Raw genomic sequence first — 20525 nt, 5'->3', positions numbered from 1 at the left:
CTGGCTATCAGATTTTTCGAACCCCTACCTTGGTGGTTTTAACATGCAGCCAGGATTGCAATCAAGAGGCCTAGTAAATAAGATTCATGTGTTCTCTTTTACTTTCTAAGGAGAGCAGGAGCCTGGGGTCGAGGCCCAGGGTCCTGGCCTGCTGCTGTGGATGGAAACTGACACATGGCAATAAACACGGTGTTCCCTTTGGCCTGTGTAAACTGGCTTTTTTCTCCTTTTATGAGTTGTGTATAGTTCAGTGATCTCTGCTAAAAATATTTTTATAATCTTTGCCCACAGAAGTGCTGAGAAAACCATTAGTAGCCACCCATAGATTGAGGTTTTAATCTCCTACTTAAAAAACTAAAATGGAGGACTGTTGCAGTTGTAGGCAAACATTTAATACACACATCTGAAAGCATGAGACACAGTCCACAGACAGCATGCACTGGAGCTGGCGGGGCACATGGGCGGTGACAGGTGCTTGCTGGTTAGGTATTAATGTCAATAATACTTTCATAAAGTGCTGATAAATAACTTAAGTGTTACAAAAACAGGTGGTCCACGGTGAGTCCAGGTTGCAGGCACATGCAGGCAGGACTGGGTCAGACACTCCAGGGCTGCACGTGCTCTAGCTGGCCTGAGTCCAACACGTCGTAGCTGGCCTTGTACTTGGCCAAGATCTTCATGAGGGGCCGCAGCTTGAGCCACCACTGTTCTTTGGGAATCCTGTGCCTGTGGAGGGAAGGAGGGACAGCAGTGAGGCTGAGAGATGCCACGGCCAGCACAGTGAGTGGTCTTGCCAGAAACACGGAGTCTGTAGGGTCGGCTGAATCAACTAGATGATAAAGCCAATTTCAGAGTCAAATGAAACCACTGTTTTTATATTTCTAAAAATTCTTCCCAAACACCTAGTGGTGGTTTCTTATTGTTGTTCTTTTGAGACAGAGTCTCGCTCTGTCCCCAGGCTGCAGAGCACTGGTGCAATCTCAGCTCACTGCAACCTCTGCCTCCCGGGTTCAAGCGATTTCTCCTGCCTCAGCCTCCTGAGTAGCTGGGATTACGGGTGTATACCACCACGCCCGGCTAATTTTTGTATTTTTAGTAGAGACGGGGTTTCACCATGTGGGCCAGGCTGGTCTTGATTCTCTTGACCTTGTGATCCACCCACCTAGGCCTCCCAAAGTGCTGGGATTACAGGTGTGAGCCACCGTGCCTGGCCAAGACCTAGTATTTTTTAACTGAGCTTCAGAAAAGCTAGTTCTTCAAACCCCTGAATGAGTTGCCAAAAGCAACAGCAATGGCCATTCCCCTGTCCTGTACTCACATTGGCTGGGTTTGCTAAGGCAATAAAACTCTGATTTACTGAAAATCCATTTGCTTCTTCAGCTCTGCCACAGGTTGAAAAATAACATTTCTTTTGCTTATTCCCAGCACACAAATGGAATCATCAGTGGTCAATTTTTTTCCTATAAAAGATTTAAAAAAAGATTAACAACACCCTGTCACATGGGCAGGTGGGAGAGCAGAATCATGGGGCGAGATGAAAAGTGAGATTCCTGGCAACCATGCTGAACCTGGCCTGGAAGCCCCGGGGAGGCCAAGAACGGCCGAGAACAGCCAACAAGCGCGCAGTGTGTCCAGCACCCCGGCCTGGACTTGTGCAGCTCTCTGCTCTTGTAGGATCGCCCTGATGGTTTCCTGGAAAACAGCTTTTGTTTTTCCTCTCAGTGGAGAGAATTTTTCACTAAATGGTGGAATAGGGAAATTACCTTAAGAAATTGATGCTCACGAATACACACACTGAGGTGTAAGAAACATCCATAGCTAAATTAGCAAAAGAAAATTGATGTAGAGAGAATCAGTCAGTTCTTCAAAAAGACAAACCAATTGAAACTATTCACATCACTGTTTTTTGTAGACTGTCATTCTAAGTCTGACATTGGCAGTGATAATGGTTTGCCCTAATAAAAAGCACACATCTGGTATGACTGAAGAAAGCTTGGGGGGCGGGGGGAGCGAGAAAGATGCTGGCACAAATAGCCACTCAGGAATGAGTGGGGACCAGCCATGTTGGAACCATTAACAAGAGTATTATACAAAATGTCATTTTTTTTTTAACTTTTCAGTTTATCTAAAGATTTGTTAGAATATGTAACTTACCAAACTGATTTAAGGAAAAACATGCATAGTTCTACAAACATGAACAATTCATTCAGCAGCCAAATCTTCCTCAAAACTGGAAGTTCTGATGGATGGAGTCACAAGGAGGTTGTCCTAACAAACATCCAAAAAATAGAAGGCCCCACTTAAACTGTGAGGGAAACTGTGGGCTGACGCTCAGGATCTCCAGAGCAAAAAGCCTGCACAAAAGAACTTCAGGTTGAATCTAGCAGTGATAAAAGAGAACATGTCACCCATGCCCAAGCTGACCTTATCCCAGAAATCCAAGGTTGGTTAAATAGCAATGCTTAGAGACCAGCACGACTTAGAACATCACACGCAGCTCAGTACTGAACTGAAGGAGGAACCAGCACCCTACTTCTCCCCGATAGGACAGCATTTTCACCAAGCAGACTGCCTCCCTCCCCAGACCCCTTATCTCTGCACTGGGCCTCCTAGAGTTTTGCAGTAATCCACTCCACAGCTCTGGCAGAGATTTTGGTTCCAAATTTCTATCAAATGGAGAGGGTGCCCCACCCTGTTGGTGGTTAGAGTCATATGAAATATCAGTTATACAGTAACTTGCTGTTCAATAGAAATGATGATTTCTATTTCACAGAATTCACGTTTTTATTTCCAGGTCTTTACGGATAGCTGGAACAGAACAAAACAAAATCTGTGTTTCCTGTAGCCTGAACTCAGCCTGTTAAGCAAAAGTGTCAAGTGTTCCCCTGCCCAGTAAGAGGAGGATTTTAATAAATGGAATGAGTCAACTAACAGTCTCCAATATTTAAAATCTTCAATCAGGATTTCATAAACTCATCTGGGGTGGGGATGGGTCGCAGCTTTAAGAATCTGATAACCGGCCGGGCGCGGTGGCTCAAGCCTGTAATCCCAGCACTTTGGGAGGCCAAGACAGGCGGATCACGAGGTCAGGAGATCGAGACCATCCTGGCTAACCTGGTGAAACCCCGTTTCTACTAAAAACTACAAAAAACTAGCCGGGCGAGGTGGCAGCGCCTGTAGTCCCAGCTACCCGGGAGGCTGAGGCAGGAGAATGGCGTGAACCCGGGAGGTGGAGCTTGCAGTGAGCTGAGATCCGGCCACAGCACTCCAGCCTGGGTGACACAGCGAGACTCTGTCTCAAAAAAAAAAAAAAAAATCTGATAACCGTTGTGGATTCTTTAACAAAATCACACATATGCCTACTATTTCATCATCATTTCGGGGGATTCATCAGCTCTCTGGAATAAATTCACGGGCTCTGGTTTAAAAGTATAAAGAATAGGAGGTGGTGAGGAAGGAGTGTGTGCAAGTTAGGAATGCTGGACCGCTGTGTCCCAGGCTCAGCTCACAACACGTGTCTGCCTGCATGCAGCTCATTCCAGGTCATTCTGATTTGGGGGTGAGTGTCAAGTATATTACATGTCTGATAATCCATTTTAGATCTTAGGAAGCTCCAGTTTTTAACTTGATGAAGTGTTTAATTTGAATAAGCATTTCCAAGTAATGGGGTTGTCACTGTTTTCATGAAAGTTGACAGTTCCCTAAAAATCCCCATTACTCAAACCTCCCCCACAAAAGAATCCTAAAGCTGGTGATGTCTGGCATGACTTAAAAGTCTAGATGTTTTGGCTGGGCACAGTGGGGATCATGCCTGTAATCCCACCACTTTGGGAGGCTAAGGTGGGCAAATCACCTGAGGTCAGGAGTTTGAGTCCAGCCTGGCCAACACAGTGAAACTCCATCTCTATTGAAAATACAAAAATTAGTTGAGCATGGTGGTGGGCGCTGTTTGGATGAACGGAGGCAAGATGGCGCACTTCCGGGTTCTTCATCCCCCCCCAACTTTTCCCGCGCGCGCGAAAATGCAGCCGACGCCCGGGAAGGTGCAGACCAACTGGGCATGCGCCAGGTGACGTCAATCTGAAGAGACCAAGATTTACCTGGTCGCACCTGCGGAACGCCCCCGGACACGCCCGTGCCCCGCCTATCGCCCTCCCACTCCCAGAAAAGCCGCTCCAGACCAGTGCCACACGCGGACTTCCCAGCTTCCCCACTGCGGTCGGGACTGTCGGAACTCCGTCCGAGAGCAGCACGGAGAACTCTGGGCCTCATTTGCCGGAGGCCAACAGACCTCTCCTTACCCACCTTCTTCCCCTGAAGCTAGGTGACCAAAATAAACTTGCAGTTTTGCTCCTACCCTTGTCTAGTCGCTGGTTCCTTTGCGCCCGCTCTGGTGGTCTTAGAAAAAAACAAAACAGTTGGTGCCGAACCCGGGAGGAGACCCCTCCTCGGGGCCCCCAGGGTCTGGGGAGCCGCCGCCTCCGCCGCCTCCTCCTCCTCCTCCTCCTCCTCCTCCTCCTCCTCCTCGCTCCACGCCGCAGACGGACCAGGACCTGAGACCCGCTTCCCTCACTCTCACGGCCTCTCTGGGGTAAGTGCCCTTGTCTTCTCTTTACCTCCCTCGGCCAGAAATCCTGCACAGGTCCGGGGTCCATTTGGAGCCACCAAGTGGCTCGGGAGACCCGTTCAGGACGGAGACGTCCGCCTGAAGGTAATCTCCACTTAGGCTTCAAGAGCCTCTCATCTGTCTCTGCTGGTTCCAAAGGACGCTTTGAAGCCAGGCAGGGATCCATTCCCATGTCCATTGCGTCCATTGTGTCGGTAAAGAGGAAACAAATGGGAAACCCCCAGTCCAAATTTCCAAAGAGCACCCCCTTGGGGTGCCTCCTAGCCAATTTAAAAAACCTTACAGCTTGAACAAGACCTTAGGAGGAAGCGGTTAATTTTCCTTTCCACTGTGGCGTGATCGACCTCAGCAATTTCTGCCAGTGGCTAGGCAAGTGGTCCGAAATTAATTACATACAAGGCTTTTGGGCCTTACGCTCTCGTCCCGACCTGTGTAGCCGGTGCTCTTCGGCCCAAGTTATGCTAGCCAAGGACGCCGGCTCACAGGAACCCGAAAAAGAGGAGTCTTCATTCCTTTCTGTTCAGCCGGAGGATCTAGGGTTTCCCTCACTTCCGCCCTATACTTCTCCTCCCTCCGCCCGGACTCCTCCTTCCTCTTCCTTACCTACTAGTAATCCACTCAGTCCCGTGCTTCCTTCGGGGCCCCCAACTGGCTGTCTTGAGTCTCCTGTCTCTGCACACACCCGCTCTAAGTGCCCTGCTGATGCCTCCACTCCTGCCCCACACCCTCCTACAGTGTTAGCGCCTTTGCGAGAGGTGGCTGGGGCGGAGCGGGTAGTCAGAGTACATGTCCTTTTTCATTGGCCGATCTTTCCAAAATTGAAAAGCGTTTAGGGGATTTCTCAGCTAATCCCACCGTTTACATAAAGGAATTTAGATATCTTTGTCAGGCTTATGACTTAACTTGGCATGACCTCCAGGTTATCCTAACCTCCACCCTAAACCCTGAGGAGCAAGAGCGCATCGTAGCGGCCGCCAGGCAGCACGCCAACCAACTACATTTAACTGATGCCACCATCCCACTAGGGGAGCAAGCAGTACCCTCGGCAGACCCAGACTGGAACTACCAAGCAAACCAGCCTGGGCGCCGTAGGCGAGACATAATGGTTCAGTGTTCGTTGGCTGGTATGCAAACAGCCTCAAACAAAACTGTAAATTTTAACAAATTAAAAGAAATTATTCAAAATCCAGAAGAAAATCCAGCCGCATTCTTAAATAGGCTGACTGAGGTTCTAACCCAATATACCCAGTTAGATCCGGCCTCCCCCACAGGGGCCACCATTTTGGCGTCTTATTTCATTTCTCAATCAGCTCCTGACATTCATAAGAAACTTCAAAAGGTAGAGGATGGTCCACAGGCACCAATACAAGATCTGGTTAAATTAGCCTTTAAGGTCTATAACTCCAGAGAGGAGACGGCAAGCACGCCTCAAACAGAAGGCCCAACTCCTAGCAGCGGCTTTATGGCCCAATTGTAACCCCAGACCAGAGAGTACACACTCCGCAGACTCCAAGGCTACAAAAGGAGCCTGCTATAAGTGCGGCAAGGCGGGACACTATGCCAATAGGTGTCCGCAAGGTCCCCGAGCCCCAACGCAGCCTTGCCGTAAGTGCAAGGCGTCAGGACATTGGGCCAATGAATGTCCTAAGCCTCGTCCACCAGCAACCCCCTGCCCTGCTTGCCAGCAGGGAGGACACTGGAAGTCTGATTGCCCCACCCTGAGAACAGGTGCTGCGTCTCCACGTGACCCCCTTCCCAGGATCCTGGGAGCTCCTTCCAGCTCCTACATCTGGACGACAACGACAACTGAAGGTGCCGAGACTCGGGGACCCCCATCACCCTCGCCGAGCCGCGGGTAACTCTCCTGGTAGCGGGTAAGACAATTAATTTTTTAATCAACAGCGAGGCTACCTATTCTGTTTTGCCGTCCTTCTCTGGACCTAGCCTTCCATCCAATATCTCTGTAGTAGGAGTAGACGGGAAGCCATCCACCCCACGAAAAACTCCACTCCTTAATTGCTGCCTGGCCAACAACTACTCTGCACACTCGTTCCTCATTCCCAGCTAAAGAGGGCCCCCACCGGGAACAATCAGTGGACATCAGTTCAACTTTCCCCCACTCGCCTCAAACTTACAAAACTTTCTTAACTAGTTCATGCTCCCTGACCCCTGGCGCTTAGCTCGCTTTCTCACCATCTTCTACATAAACCTATCAGACTTTCAATACATAACCCCAGACCCATATCTACCTCCAGACAATAGTCCAGAGCAGTGGTTCTCCCATCTCCTAACCTTCATTGAACATCTCCAGTGGCAAGGGACACTCCGTGACTACACGGAAAATGAAGTCTCATTTTATACTTATATTGCTGTTTCACTCATACACTCAGACCTTTGCTAGTCCGCCTACTGTATGGCAATTTTTTTCTCATCACTGAAACTTGGCCACAAGACAGCCGAACACACTCAGTAGTACATAGCTCTGCCAGTTGCCTTCCTTAAGGCTATCAAACTTCTCTCCACACAATAGAGACCCCTTTCTCATGGCTCGCACTTATCTGCCAAAGGCTAGACTTAACCTACACTGTGAATATAACCAATCTCTCCCACTGCTTCCTCTGTGAGGCTTTAGAAGGCCCCCACCTAGTGGCAGCCCCCTGCCCATGGCCTTCAACACAACTGGTCAAACATCCCACAATTCACTTACACTCCAGGCGCCACTATACCAGAAATCCAAACTGCCCAATCCTTCCTTTCCGTTATTCAACTCCAAATTCATCCTGAGGTAATCATGCTCAGGCACCCAATGGAGGCCACACAGCCCCCATTGAAGGCTATTTCTCGTCCAAACTGCCCAATCCTTCCTTTCCGTTATTCAACTCCAAATTCATCCTGAGGTAATCATACTCAGGCACCCAATGGAGCCACACAGCCCCCATTGAAGGCTATTCTCGTCCAAACTGCCCAATCCTTCCTTCCCATTATTCAACTCCAAATTCATCCTGAGGTAATCATACTCAGGCACCCAATGGAGGCCAAACAGCCCCCATTGAAGGCTATTTCTTGTGCAACTGATCTCTCTCTAAAACTCTTAACCATACAGCCATTAACTGATCCCTCTATGTCCCCGTGTCCTTGGTCCCCAGTCTAACTTTATACAGCCAGGCAGAAGTAGCAGAGCTTTTCCAGCAACTTTCCATGCCACTACGCCACCCCCGTAAAAAAAAAAAAAAAAAAAAAGGGCTGTTTTCCTCCCTCTAGTTATTGGAATCAGCTGAAAGCCTGGCCTCCCTGCAGCGCCGAACTACCTCAATAGCCTAAGTAGCTGCCCAAAACAGGCGAGCCCTAGACTTGCTTACAGCTGAAAAAGGAGGCACTTGTCTCTTCCTTGGAGAAGAGTGCTGCTATTATGTTAGCAAGTCAGGCCTAGTAGACACTAACATTCAAACCCTCAATAAAATAAAAAAAACTGAGATACAAAACCTTAACACCCCAACCTTGCCAGGACCTTCCTTCTGGGTTTTGCCCATATTCCGACAAATGCTTCCATACCTCGTTCCTATACTAATACTGTGCCTTATTTTATTCTTCTTCCGTACGTCCAAATGCCAACCATGGGCCCTGACCTTAACGACGCCCCTTAACAGCAGGAAGTAGCCAGACAGACCACGGCGCCCCTTTATCACTATTACCAATAAAAGGTTGGACTGTTTGGATGAACGGAGGCAAGATGGCGCACTTCCGGGTTCTTCATCCCCCCCAACTTTTCCCGCGCGCGCGAAAATGCAGCCGACGCCCGGGAAGGTGCAGACCAACTGGGCATGCGCCAGGTGACGTCAATCTGAAGAGACCAAGATTTACCTGGTCGCACCTGCGGAACGCCCCCGGACACGCCCGTGCCCCGCCTATCGCCCTCCCACTCCCAGAAAAGCCGCTCCAGACCAGTGCCACACGCGGACTTCCCAGCTTCCCCACTGCGGTCGGGACTGTCGGAACTCCGTCGGAGAGCAGCACGGAGAACTCTGTGGGCCTCATTTGCCGGAGGCCAACAGACCTCTCCTTACCCACCTTCTTCCCCTGAAGCTAGGTGACCAAAATAAACTTGCAGTTTTGCTCCTACCCTTGCCTAGTCGCTGGTTCCTTTGCGCCCACTCTGGTGGTCTTAGAAAAAAACAAAACAGGCGCCTGTACTCCCATCTACTCAGAAGGCTGAGGCAGGAGAATCTCTTGAACCTGGAAGAGGTGGAGGTTGCAGTGAGCCAAGATTGCACCACTGCACTCCAGCCTGGGCAACAGAGCAAGACTCTGTCTCAAAAAAAAAGTCTCCCAGGGGGCGGGTACTATACCCAGTTTCAGGCACCCACTGGAGTCTTCGGACACATTCCCTGAGGCTAAGAGGAATGACTGTATTTCCTTCTTCCTTCATAAACATCAGATGCTAAGTAGAGAAATTATTGTGAGGTATCTAAAAGAGTAAGACTATAAAGCAAAAATTTTGTCTAAATGCAGGCAAGTCTTTAGAGCAATGCACCATGACTCCCTTCTGCATCTGCTCAGCGTGTAGTGACTCCAGCGGCAAAGAAATTACCACTCATCCAGCCCAAAGTCACAGACCAGAATCTAAGAACCACAGTGTGACAGTGACCGTAAGATCAGCCCTGATCTCTCACTCACCTGAGCACAAGGCCCCTTTGGATGGTGGTCTTCATTTTCTCCATCAGGTGCTCCACACTGGACTGGAAAAGAGCATTTTGTTAATCAGACAATAAACTTCTGCTAAGCACCTACTGTGTGCCAGGCCCTGCAGGGCAGGAAGTGCCAACCATGCGTGGTGGCGAGCGTGGCCAAGGAGGCCGCGAGGTCTCACGGCTCGGGTCTCGGGGAGCCTCCCCCAGGCGGGCAGAGCACGTCTGCAGCGATGAATGCCGAGTGCAGGGCACGGGGAGCAGCCCTCACGGGGGCCACTCGAAACGCCTTCCGGAATCAACAGGGTCCCTGTGAAGACGACAATTCCGTGACTGGCCTAGTGCTCATTCATGGCTCTATTGCTCCTTATTTTCATGACGATGTTCGCGCGGCGCTCTCAGAGGAAAAGAGCGACCTGTGGCCTTTCTATGGAATCTCCTGTGACGACCTGATGAACAGTGTCTGACCCAAGAGTTTTGTAGACTCTCATTCACACACAGATTTCTTAAGGAACAGATTGTCTTAGAAAAGAGTAACTAACATCCTATATCAGATCATCTTGGGAGGATTACAAGAGGGAGGTAATTCTCTAATGACTCATCCTAAGAAAATGGAGATTTTTTTACATCTAATCAATCTGTCACTGGGCACGGTGGCAGAATTTCACAAAGTAGGAGGCTGGGCGCAGTGGCTCATGTCTGTAATCCCAGCTCTTTAGGAGGCTAAGGCGGGTAGATTGCCTGAGGTCAGGAGTTTGAGACCAGCCTGGCCAACATGGTGAAACCCCGCCTCTACTAAAAATACAAAAATTAGCCGGGCATGGTGGCGGGTGCTGTAGTCCCACCTACTTGGGAGGCTGAGGCAGGAGAATCACTTGAACCCAGGAGGCTGAAGTTGCAGTGAGCTGAGACTGTGCCACTGCACTCCAGCCTGGGTGACAGAGCAAGACTCCATCTCAACAACAACAACAAATCGTAATTTCTCTTCTTAAGCTCTTGCCAGGTTGAATGCTGGTGAGGCAGGATCTTTGGACAGATTTCTGAAATACAGTCATGAGTCACATAGCAGGGGGATATGTTCTGAGAAATACATTGCTAGGTGACTTGAGCCTTGCGCAAACATCCTACAGTTAACGCTCACAAACCCAGGAGGCAGGGCCTGCTGCACACCTGTTGTTCCTGGCTACAAACCTGAATGTCTGGGACTGTTGAATACTGCAGGCAATTGTGTATCTAAATATGTCTAGATTTAGAAAAGCACAGTAAAAAAATATATATATGTATGTATATAATATACATATATTTTAATATATATAATCTTTCTATAAAAGATAAATAACAGTGCACCTGTTTGGGGCAGCTCCAGTATCATCTTATGGGACCCACCACTGACAGAAACATCGCGATGCAGTGAATGACTCCACAAGTATTTAATTTCACACAGTGAAGAAATTCGTGATTCACATGTCACATAATTAGTGACAACACCAAGGCTCTTTTTACTTGATCTGTTTAGCTCAGAAACAAGTAACATCCTAACCTTTTAAAAGACAATGGTGCCGGGCACGGTGGCTCACGCCTGTAATCCCAGCACTTTGGAAGGCCAAGATGGGCAGGATCACGAGATCAGGAGTTCGAGACCAGCCTGACCAACATGGTGAAACCCCATCTCTATTAAAAATACAAAAATTATCTGGGCATGGTGGCATGCGCCTGTATTCCCAACTGCTTGGGAATCTGAGGCAGGAGAATTGCTTAAACCTGGGAATCGGAAGTTGCAGTGAGCCGGGATCGCGCCACTGTGCTCCAGCCTGGGTTGCAGATCAATCTATATTATATATTTATTTATATAACTAACTAAAGACAATTGTTCAAGTTGCATTTTATCTACCAAGGCCTGTCATCCTGCGTGGAGTTTAGCAACTTTGAACACTGCAGGGTCCAGGCCTGGATTCTGCTGTGCCGTCGAAGCAGGGGCAGACCCCGGGGTCGGTGACACCCTTCCCTGAAAGAGCCACAGATGCCAAGAAACCATGGCCGTATCTGTCAGTTTAGAGGCAGACGCAGCATCAGAGGCCTCAAGATTTAAAAGAAGCTGCAGCAAGCTTCAGAGCCAGTCACAGACGTGGGTGGTGACTGTCAGCGGAGGCACTCAAATCGTTTGTGACAGAAGTGACAAAACTAACTACACAACAGACCACATCAAAAAAACAAGCTTATGTTTCACACGAGACTAGAAGGTGTCCTCAACCAGGCACGTCCGCCGTCACCTGACACTCAGGAGAGGCACCTGGGCGATGCGAAGGGCATCAAGCATGGCGTGTTCGGTAGCACATCCATCTCCATGGCCCCTCGAAAAGCAAACCACCCTACACACGATATTTCACTCTGCAGCACCGAGAGGATCCCAAGGGGACGGTCCCCCAAGGCCAGCCCCGTCACATACCTGCAGATCCCTGATTTCGAAGGGCTCTTCGAAAATGTATACAGCATCGGCTCCGGCCGCGAGCCCCCCCTGTTGGCCAGGTAGCCACAGTAGCCGCCCATGGACTTGATGAACATGTGCCACTTGGTTCCGCTGGCGGACTGCTTGATGCGGTCACAGTCACTCCAGCCCAGGGCACACCCACCATCCTAGAGCTACCCAATGAGTGCAGCAAGGCCCCCTACTGTGCCTGAGCATGTGGTCCCAGCATCGCAGAGGTGAAGGGTGTGCAGCAGCTGGGATGTGCCCTCGGAGTGGGTGTGAACATGCCCCCCACCCCGCCCACCATGGCAGCCACCTGGAGGTGACCTCGATGACCTGTGGTGGGGGCTTGGCCATCTGCCGCTCCCTTCTCCCAGGCCCCAAAGGAGGAGACTGAAAAGATGACCCCAACAAGCCAGCTCACTCCACGCTGTTCTCTGACTGTCCCTGCTGAAGCAGCTTTCACCAGACACAGACACCGTTAGGTGTGCGCTGAGAAGTTAGGGGGCTGTCACCTGCCAGATTAGTCCATGGGAACAGCTGTGATCTCCCATTTTCTTCTGCTAAATCTCCCTGTGATTTTAGAGCTGTAGCCATCTTCCATCCATCCATCAATGTTACGTTTGTAGAAACTCTACTCAAAGGCAGACAGTGGTTCTTAGACTCAGGCACCTGGGGAAGTCTTTCAGATGCATAGGCATCAGGTCCCAGAGCAAAATGTCTGCCATCCGCCCTCCATGAGGAACCAAGCTCAGCGGGGAGAAAAACAGCAGAGAAATGCATCATCTGCCTTCCCACCCACACACCAGTCCGGGCTGCAGCACCCTCTCCTGGGACTCTGCAAAGCCTCTGCCTGGGCCTTAGCTCCCACCGCGGCACCTGCAATCTGTTCAGACTGGAGACCCATCTATAGAAAACACTAATCTGATCCAGTCATTCAAAACCCTTTGCTCACTTCAAGTACACGCCAAGCCTTTCTTGGGAATCCCTGGCCCCACCTGTTTCTGACACCAGGTCCTGCTCTAGCTCCAGCCACCCCAGGTCCTCCTGGAGCCTCTGGATATGCTGGCCACTGTGTGCATCACATTCAGGCACAGTGGTGGGCGGGAGAGCGGGCCCCAAAGGAATTCCGGTCCCAATGCCTGAAACCTGAGAATGTTCTCTCATGCAGTGATAAAGGTGAATCATGAGGACTACCCAGGTGGGCCCTAAGTGCCACCACCTGCATCGGCAGATGAGGGGTGCAGAGGCTGAAGGCCCTGGAGCAGGATGCTGCACACCCATATGGGAGGAGGCAGCACCAGGGAACAAGGCGTGCAAGGCCCGCAGCTCTGGGCACCTGAATGGGCCATGAGGGACTCTCCTGGAGCACACTGTGGCCTCAGCCCATGGCTCCTGCCCTCCAGAGCTGTGCGAGAGTGAGTATTATTTTCCGGCCCCAGGTGTGTGGTCAGGGTCACAGCAGCCACGGGACACACACAGGCACCTTCCTCAGCTCTGACCCAGAGGGAAATGTCATTTCCTCACGAAAACACCGCCTGGTTTCTAGGATGGCAAAGTTCCCTCTGTCAGGGGCTCTTGGGGCACCCCGTGTCCTCTCTTCATAGAAATCACCCCAGTGTCTCTCCCTGCAGTTACCTTGTGGTTATTTGACTTGCAGTCCTCACTGGGCTGCAAATTGCATGAGGGCAGGAACTGTGGGCTGGACTCACACCACTGCACCATCAGCAGGACCCAGCTGAGCCCCCACAGCAGGCGCTCAAGAAATGCTTGTCTCTGAATGACATAAGCAGAGTATTCTCCAGACACAGCCAGCCAGCCAGCCATCCGTCCATCCGTCCTGGTCAAGGGCTGATCCTGCAGGATTCCCTAACCGGCCTCCATGGGACTCAGCCAAGAGTAAAAGCATGAAGTGGGGGTGTGGACTTGAGACTGGGAGCCACATGAGAGTCTTTGGGTGCACCAAAGTTTAACACCCACTGGGAAATTTTCACTGGAGTATTTCAGATGAAATTTAAAAGCGCACTTTGTTGAATAAACACAGGCCTGATTAAACCATTCCAACCTATACTTCGTTTCTTTGGTAGATAATTTTCCTCCCAAAATAATTGGTTGATGTATTCAAAAGTGAACACTGGCTCTAGTTAGAGGGCCACTTTGCATTGTGTAGAAGCTGAGATGGGGAGAGAAACAGGCAATGGGAAGAATTTCCGTCTTTGTGCTTAGGAAGGACAGAGAACAGAAACCCGTCAAGGGTCCAAAGAGACCATAACTGCCTTCTTGAAGGGCCAGTGCAGAATTCTGAGGGTTTCACTGTTCCACCTGTACTGGGTCTCTCTCTAATTGGGATCTAAGACTTAAGATGCCATAAGGCTTTAAGACTTGCCCTTTGTCTTAAGACAATCCTGGGCATGGGAAGGAAAACGTGGGTGGGGCATCAGGACTCCCAGAGGCACAAAGCCTCATGGGTTATTTTTCCAACTGAATCTCCCCTGCAGCCCACCCTGAGGTGGGGAATTACTGTCACTCATTCAAAGAATGACATCAACCGCTTAGTGACAAAAGAATTCTGTGGGCAAGCAGCTCTCCCAAGAGGCTGATTTGTGCCTGAGGGTGTCTGAGTTCTGGTCCCGCCAGGCTGGCCCTGTGGGTGCATGGAACAGCACAGCCCTGACACCTGAGCCACATCCCTGACCGTGTGCTCCTCTGAGTGTAAACACAGTGACAGCTGAGATGGAAGAGTCTACCTCTGCTAGAGCTCAGATACAGCTTTCCTGAACTCTCTCCTCATTACCTAGATGGCATCAGAAGCCTGAATTAGATTCTAAAAATAGCAAGTCACTCCGATGGTGCCTCAAGCAATTAGTCAAAGCAGCACTGACAAGAAGGTGGCCGATCCCAAGCGTGGCCCTGCGTGGACAGCAGCTGTGAGTGGCACTCATCAGGCAGAGCCTGTGACCTCAGCCATTCTTTTTTTTTTTTTTTGAGACGGAGTCTCGCTCTGTCGCCCAGGCTGGAGTGCAGTGGCCGGATCTCAGCTCACTGCAAGCTCTGCCTCCTGGGTTCATGCCATTCTCCTGCCTCAGCCTCCCGAGTAGATGGGACTACAGGCGCCTGCCACCTCGCCCGGCTAGTTTTTTGTATTTTTTTAGTAGAGACGGGGTTTCACCATGTTAGCCAGGATGGTCTTGATCTCCTGACCTCGTGATCCGCCTGTCTCAGCCTCCCAAAGTGCTGGGATTACAGGCTCGAGCCACCGCGCCCGGCCGACCTCAGCCATTCTTACCACACAATGGGATGTGCCCGGCAGACACAACTCCCTGCAAGGGCACAGACACGATCCTGCTAGGAAATTCCCCAAGGAGTCCCATGGGAGCGAGAGTCCCAGGCTACAGTTCAAACATCACCAGCACTTTGCTCCATGGGTGTGGTGTTAACAAAAATTGGTGGTGAAAGATAAGACGGCGTTTGCTACAGCGTTAAGGTAGAAAAAAGCCACTGACTTCTCTGTGAGAACCACCTTGCTCTGTGAATCTGCATGGAGGCCAGTCTTCCCATGACTGGTATCCCTCACGGCAGTCGAGCCTCTGCTGATGTTGGTGGCCAGACGCGACAGGGGGTGGGGGTCCTGTCTCTGCTACAGCAAGGGACCTGCAGCAAAGCACAGCTGCTGGCCGGGGTAGTGCTGCACCGCGTGCGGGGTGTGAGGGTGGGAGCATGTGCGGACATCTACAAGGTGCTAAAGGAGAGCAAAGCCAGCGATGGCCAGACCCTAACAGCATTCACTGAATAGGAGCCAAGCGCGGGGCCCAAGGAAGTCCAGGGAACAAGCCGTTGCCAGCCTCTGCAAAGCCAGCACATCACCAGGGAACGCGACAGGGAGAAGCCCAGGAGAGAGATGGTCCTCAGCTCAAGTGGGAGGCACAGGAGGCTGCAGCCGACCTCACAGCCCCTCCGCTCCCCTCCCTGGAATGGAACTCAGTTCCAAAGGAAGAACCCGGAACAGAACTGCTGTTTTCCGAGGTTCTGTGCCAAGCTGAACTAAGAAGTCCCCAACTGGGCAAGGAGTTTTCATCGCAAACTCTGGAGCTGGTTTGGACGTCAACATCTAAGGTAAAGGCCAGTGGCTGCTCTTCAGGAGGCACCAGGCGGCCAAGCCACTGATGTGACCCCACGTGCCAAGAGGGCCACCATCCCGTTTGCAGCTGAGGACCCTCTCTGGGTCAGTTTATCAGGGACAGGAGGGGCCACCATGCAGGTGTCAGCACCAGGCCCATGACTGGAAGAATCCACTCCTCCGAAAGCACATGTTGGTGAAACTGCCTGCCCAACAAGGCATGATCACGGCACTCTAAAGAACCTCTTGTCTCACCAGGAAGGCTGGGGTTCCATGGAGTGGACCCCGGGGGCATGCTCACCTCTGACACTTCCTAAAAGAAAGCCACTTCCTAAAAAAAGCCACTCACCTCTGGCACTTCCTGAACCTGCCTTCCCGCAGGTGCTCAGGGATGTCCCCGCGCCAGCCCTGTCCACCCAGGACGGCGGCAGGGCTCAGGCAGCCAGCACCTGGGCAGCTGGCGAAGCAACCCCAGGGTGAAAACGTCATCCCAGGCACCACTTCCCAGAGCCCCTCAGCAAGAAAAACAGAAGCGGGACAGAACCGAGGGCTGACTCGAGGCTGGGGAGCCACAGACCCACACAGCTCAATCATCGGACACGCTCTGCTGTGGACAGAGCCCAGCCCAGGGAGAGGCCAGCACCGAGATCCTCATGCCGGCTCCATGGGCCAGCGTCCTCCAGGGCTGCAAGTTTGTGGTCACAGCTTCAGAATCGGGTTCCAGAATCTTCCGGAATCAAAGACACACCAAACTGTAAAGCTGCCAGGACAGCAGGGCCCAGGAGCAGGCTCAGGGGAGGACCAGGTAGAAACCCCACACACAGCACACATGTGTGCATGCTTACTCCACACATGCCACCCCTTCACCCAGTACTATACAGGCAAATGCATCTATGCGCTCCATACACACCCTCAAATACACTCACCAAATCTGATGCGTGTACACACTCCACACGCCCTCAAATATACACGACACACGCATGAACATGCTCACTCCACAAACACACACACCTGCTAAATACACTCACCACACACGCACAAACGTGACACACATGTGCACACTCATTCCAGACATCACACCCCTCACCAAGTACACAGGTGTACACATCCCCAAGTCCAGAACCTGCGGACTCCACAAGCTTTGGTTTCCCCCACTGTTTCTCTCATCACATGAGATCCACACACAGGTGTCACTTACTGACATCTAACACCCGGGGAGGCCCTTAGACAGAACTGCAGTCACAAGTTGGCTTCATTCAGGCATGCATCATCGGCCTCCTGAAGCCGCCTCCTGTCCCCACGGGGAAGGGGGCCGAGACCGCAGACGTCACTGCGCTTACAGATCCCCAGGCTGGCCACCCAGTGAAATCAGGAGGGCTCGGCCATGGCAGGTCCTGGAGGGAGACGGGTACTGGCTCACGTATGCGGAACACGGGTCCTCATTTCCATACGGCGTCACCTACGACAGCGTCAGGTGAAAGCCAGTGGTTTGGCATTCCTGGGATAGACAGTCCTGGAATTACAAGGGAAGATTTTTACTTCTCCCCTCTGAACACACGAGGTCCACGGTCCCCCCCCCCAATCTAACCCTGGGAGGGAATCGGAGACTCCTTGTCCACCCGAGGACCACCCAAGAGGAACCACACACCTGCTGTGACAGCAGCACTGCACCTGGTCCGCAGGGGAGCAAAGCAAATCCCACCTTTTGACTAAAACTGAATTACCCCAACACTGGCAGCCTGCAGTGTCTATATATCGTCAAGCCCCCACATCTGCGGCGCCACCTGCAGGAGGAACACAAGCCCTTAGTCCCGGGTTCTCACGATGGCCTGTGAGGTGGATGCTGGCACCTGCTCATCTCCCAGTGGAGAGGAGAGGAGAGGAGAGAAGGCCAAGGCCAGGGCCAGGGCCAGGGTCAGAGCTGGCATGTCAGGAGGGTCAGGGTTCAAACCCCATCCGCCTCACAAAGCAGCCCTGACCGTTCGAGTGACTTCTATCATCAGCCTTAAAATCTACCACAGTTACCAGTAATTGAGTGCTGTTCCTTCTGACGTCATAAGCAAACATTTTGTTAGATTCTGCCAAATCTGCTTTCAAAATTCTACGCTATGAAATGTCTAATGAAAATCTGAACTATGAAATAAAGCACATATTTAAATGAATCCCAAAATGACTAGCACCAAGGAAGTTGTAACTTGAAGTGAAAAATATCCTCTTAATGACATCAGCCAGAATTATCTTCAATCATTACTGATCCCATATGATTAATGAACTATACAGCATCATCTACAGATATGAACTTAAAACCATTAGCTGAATGCACATTTCAGCGCAACCAAAGTTCTGCTTTCATAAGCAGCACGGGCATCTCTGGAGAGGATTTTAATTGGGACTACAATGCGCATGATGGTGGTAAGAGGTTTCATGCCGGCTGTTCTCCAAGGTGCAACACAGACACACCACTAACCTCGAAGACACCCCTTTGTAACGAGATGATGAGAGACGAGAGATGATGTGGACAGAATACTGTAAATATTTGAAAAGGAGAAACAATGCAAGGAAAGAATCTTATCAGTTATGCCCTTTACACTCTTAGAAAAAACCGATTTCCCTTTTGGGATGATTAAATAAGAAAATGGCATTTCCTGATTTTCTTTGCGAGACAAAGTCGTGGCTCTGTCGCCAAGACTGGAGTACAGTGGAGCAATCACAGCTCACTGTAGCCTGAAGTGATCTTCCCACCTTGGACCCCAGAGTAGCAGGGACCACAGGCACGCACCACCATACCCAGCTAATTTTTCTGTTGTTATAGAGATGGGGTGTCTTGCTATGTTGTCCAGGCTGGTCTTGACCTCCTTGGCCTCAAGTGATCCTCCTGCCTTGGCCTCCCCAAGTGCTGTGATTACAGGCATAAGCCAGCATGCCCAACCTTTTTCTTAATCCTATAACAATTATGCCGCATTCAGAGAAAGGATAACTACTAGTGAGAAGAAACTTGGTGAAGCAATCTGTTGATATGAAAACAAAATGGTACCAATTCTTCATTTCTAAATTGGAGTTTGAAACTGTTAACATACCAAGCAAAAGTGATAGCTCAAATCAGGTTTTACAAAGAAGTCCAATAAACATACAATTGGAATCATTGTCTATTTCTAGATTTTAGAAAGTCAGTCATAGCCAACTTTTCCAGTTTTGTTGCCATAGACCCAAGATTAAACCAAAAGGTGCGTGCGAACGTGCCTCAGGGTGCGGCAGGGAACACCATGCCCACCGAGCACGCATATGCAGAAATATTTTGCCCAAATCTATTTTCCAACATATACTTAAAGAGGTCCCAGATATACTTTTCTCTCTCCCCACAAAGTATGTGAGGTCAAGTTTATCCTAGTATTCGATAAAAAGGCTCACGTGAAAAAGGTAACAGCAATGCTCAGGCAACCCACGCAGGCCCCGGCAGACGCTCTAGCAGAAGGGACGTGGCACAGGCAGGGCTGTGGGTGCACCCTCACTAACCTCACGGTGCAAGCACCCGAGGCTCTATCGATTCCATTCCCAGAGTTAGTGGAAAACTCCATCCTAGCACCGGGATGCTCTGCGTTGCTAGATGTACCTGCTTTAAAGAGATGCAATGAACTGTCCTTACTCTACACATGAGACTCACTAGGAGATACTTTCAGATTTAGCCTAAGCGTACGATGTTTTATCGGAAAATAGACATTCCAGCAAATGCATTTCTGTAAGATTCCCTGCCTCTTTTCACTTGGGGGGGAGGGGGGAAGGTAACTTGCCTCCAAGGGTTGGAGACAAAGCCGTTACTGCGGATATGAGTGCTGCCCACCCCGGGAACCGCTGCACGAGGCACGGCCGTGCACCCTGGACGCAGGAGTAGCACACGAGGCTAGCACAGGCTGATGCCAGCCCTCTCCAGAAGCAGGCCTATCCTTCCCTCCTCCCTCAGCCCCCCCCAGGCTCCCTCCAGGCCTCAGTGTCTGCCGAGAGGGCAGAGGCCACAACTAGAGGCGGCTCTCAACTCCACCAGGGACAGGAGCCCCGGACGCTGGGGACTCCGCTGCTGCCCTTCCGTGCCCACCTCCCTCTGATCCGCCCTTCTCACAGGAGCCAGGCGTGGCCACTTTGACCCTCTGCCCTTCTGTGGCTCCTACGAAAACCAGTCCAGCGAGCCCAGGCTGCCTTGCACGCCAGGGATGCCCAACACAGGCCACATGTCCTCCATCCAAGCTCCTGGGGCAAGAAGGCTCTTGCAGTATTTCACTTTCTGACTGAGCATCCCCAGCCTGAAATCCAAAGTGCTCCGAAGAGCATTTCCTTCGAGAGTGTCATGAGGGAGAGCTCGGAATGTTTCAGGTTTCAGAGCATTTTGGAGTAGGGACGCTCAGCCTTCATTTGAACGTCTTCAAGGAGGTCACACACTAAACCCCCCCCGCCCCGATGTCCACTCCACACAATCCCAGCACACCCTCTGAAGTCCACAGCAACAACAGATTTTCTTTCTTCAAAAATAACCCCAAGTCACAGAAACTCACACGCAACCAACTGAAGGGGGTTGTGGACACCTGCACAGACTGGATGAAATTTAACTGTCACATTTTTCCCAGGGTAATTTCAAGT

General features: G+C 50.9%; 2 long non-coding RNA genes and 1 pseudogene across 3 annotated transcripts; 1 reads left to right on the top strand and 2 right to left on the bottom strand.

Annotated features, from left to right (window-relative positions):
* Positions 1-288: 288 nt before the first annotated feature.
* On the bottom strand, positions 289-17491 carry LOC117082993 (annotated as a pseudogene). The gene is made up of 4 exons (XR_004436891.1): positions 15051-17491; positions 11759-14738; positions 9302-9363; positions 289-726 (listed from the first exon to the last, which is right to left on the bottom strand). The product of XR_004436891.1 is annotated as an ATP-dependent 6-phosphofructokinase, platelet type-like (transcript).
* On the top strand, positions 1172-17249 carry LOC117082995. The gene is made up of 3 exons (XR_004436893.1): positions 1172-1305; positions 3859-3865; positions 17239-17249. It is a non-coding gene; the product is annotated as an uncharacterized LOC117082995 (long non-coding RNA).
* LOC117082994 lies at positions 1232-2519 on the bottom strand. Its single transcript, XR_004436892.1, has 2 exons — positions 2155-2519; positions 1232-1460 (listed from the first exon to the last, which is right to left on the bottom strand). It is a non-coding gene; the product is annotated as an uncharacterized LOC117082994 (long non-coding RNA).
* Positions 17492-20525: the final 3034 nt, after the last annotated feature.

The sequence above is a fragment of the Trachypithecus francoisi genome, unplaced genomic scaffold, assembly GCF_009764315.1.
Source record: "Trachypithecus francoisi isolate TF-2019V2 unplaced genomic scaffold, Tfra_2.0 Lachesis_group0, whole genome shotgun sequence".
NCBI lineage: Eukaryota > Metazoa > Chordata > Mammalia > Primates > Cercopithecidae > Trachypithecus > Trachypithecus francoisi.
The sequence above is the reverse complement of the archived record's forward strand: the minus strand, read 5'-3'. Positions and strand labels throughout refer to the sequence as shown.